A 2,745-nucleotide genomic window follows, 5' to 3' on the forward strand; every position below is an offset into this window, starting at 1 on the left:
AGCGTTCTAATGAAGAGACACTCTGGTGAGGGACTCTAAGTGTGCGAGTGAGGATGAGACGGGCTGCGCGCGAAGCCCTTCAAATACTGTCTGTCCATTTCATCATTCCTCCTTCTGGTGAGATTCATGAGTCTGAGAGGATTGTCGCTCAAAAAACGACTCAGTATTAAAGCCCCACACTCGAACTAAACCATTGGAAAATGTATCTCCCACTCAAAACTGATATAAATTCATCCCAAAAATCCGTAAAAAAAAAAAAAAGAGAGATACATATCTATACTATAAAAGTGAATGGTGACCAGGGGATTTTAGGCTTCAAAAAACATAATTAAAGCATCATAAAAGTGTTCATATGACTCTAAGCTATCATTTGACTTCAGAAGATGTGGAATATAGAGCATGAGTCATGATGTGGACCATTTTTATGATGCTTTTATTGTGTTTTTGGGGAGTATTTTTATGTAAACTAATCTTTCAAATCTTGCTGTTCGCTGTGGAAGATTGTGACTGAGTTTGTTTTTAAACAATAAACTTTTATAACTTAATGCTACTTTATTGTATATTACATTATTTTATTTTATTCTGTTCAGGCAATTCATCTGGGAACACTTTTTTGTTTAGTTCATCTGAATCCGATGAATTTTTCTAAATGACTATATTCCATTTCTCAAGTTTTTACACTAGGCAAGCACATGTCTTTGCCATGCTTTCTCACCCTGTGTGAGCACTGCGCCATCTCTGCACAACTCACAGTAATCGCTCTGTAAGCACTTTATCAAAAACGCTTGTTCTTTTGGTCTTTTTTCTGCTTTCTTGTTGTTTTGTTGTTCTGATTTCCCCCCCTCTCCTTTCCTTGTAAAGAAAAAGAACAGTCCTGACACTCATTAAAAAAGAAAAAAAGGCAAAACATCAAGCAGGGAAAAGCGAGCCCGTCTCTGCTCAACCTGCGGTCACAAAGCCGTCATCCAGAAGGAGACAAGCTTGTTAGCCACCACCCCCCTCCATCTACCTTTCTCTCGCTTTCTTTATACTTTTTTTATTCCTCACATATCATCCCACATGAATATAATCAATTATGGATCAAATGTAAGGCAGGCTTTAATTTAGTTTACTGTTACATCTTTCTTTAATTCTTACCCTCTTTACTGGGCTAAAAAGCAAAAAGATCTGAAGCTCAACACTGAGAGATGGTGCACTAAAAAGTACACTACAAAAACATTAAACAAAATGGTTGTGAGTAAAATCAGAGCAAGAGTACATTGGATTTGAGGTCATACATTCTAATAGCAGATTAAGTGATATCTCCATAGTTTTACTGTAGAACATGGATTTTTGGGCTATTGTCTTTTTCTGGAAGCACAACCAGGGTTTATAAATCCAAAATCATAGTGTGTGTGTGTGTGTGTGTGTGTGTGTGTGTGTGTGTGTGTGTGTGTGTGTGTGTGTGTGTGTGTGTGTGTGTGTGTGTGTGTGTGTGCGCGCGCGTGCGTGCGTGAGTGTGTGTGTGTGTGTGTGTGTGTGGTACTGTACTTATCTCCCTTTCAGTTCTCCAGCTGTTTTGGTGTAGCCGGAGATAACACCACAACGTCACCCCATCTCATCCTCCTGCTGTCCCTCCTCCCTCTTTTCGTTCATCCTCCTATCCCCTCCATCAGTCTCTCATTCATAATTTATCAAGTAGGCTTTTTTTCTGCAGACACAATCAGAGTGTGTGGCAGTGCAAACACTCTCTCCTGTTACCCGTTAGCCTCTTCCTACACCAGCAGGAAACAACTATCAATACAGACAGGAAGTGAGAGCAAGCACTGACCCTTAAATGACACCTTAGCTTCTCTCTCTCTCTCTCTCTCTCTCTCTCTCTCTCTCTCTCTCTCTCTCTCTCTCTCTCTCTCTCTCTCTCTCTCTCTCTCTCTCTCTTATCTCTTTCTTTCTGCTCCTCAAAAACACACACTTATAGAACGAGGTGAATCTGTCACTGAGGATTTTGTTTATTTTGAAAGCTGAAAACTCTCTCTGTCTCTCTCTTTACGCCCTTCTGAACACACACACACACACACACACACACACACACACACACACACACACACACACACACACACACACACACACACACACACACACACACACAGGTGAGGTTGTCCTATGGGTGTCACATATCCCTGAGCTGGATGGTTCTTCAGTACTGCTGTGTTTCCATTGGCCCTCTGTGCAGCAGCCTCGATGACTAAATAGGATGACAGTCAGGCGTTCAGTCAAGGTACAGTTACAGAACATTCATATCTTATAAAGTGAGATGGTCAACAGAAAATGCCACACTTCGATCACATGGTTTGTTCTATTAGATTGGCGTTTAATGTAATGTTCTATGCAAGTTATATCTGATTATGTTTTTATCATTCAAAAAAATATTGATAACATCTTAGTGACACTTTATTTTACACAGTCCTTGTTACACGTTACATGTACTACTATAGTAATAACAATATATTATTCACAGTTGCATGCAGCTATTCCTAAACCAAACCATGATCGTAACCCTATATTAACACATGTTGTTAATTAATATTAATCAGTACTTAAATGTATAATTACACTGTAACGACGTCACCTTAAAATCTTTAAGCGTAGCGGGGTGACATTAGTCCTGCGGACCAGTGAAATAGACATTCAACTTTTTCATAGAGACATCACATCATTGTTTGCTCTCATGCATAGCTGGTCCTGCCTGAAAAAGTTTTTGTGTGA

This window comes from Abramis brama, assembly GCF_963993115.1.
Source record: "Abramis brama genome assembly, chromosome: 11".
NCBI classification, from domain to species: Eukaryota; Metazoa; Chordata; class Actinopteri; order Cypriniformes; family Leuciscidae; genus Abramis; species Abramis brama.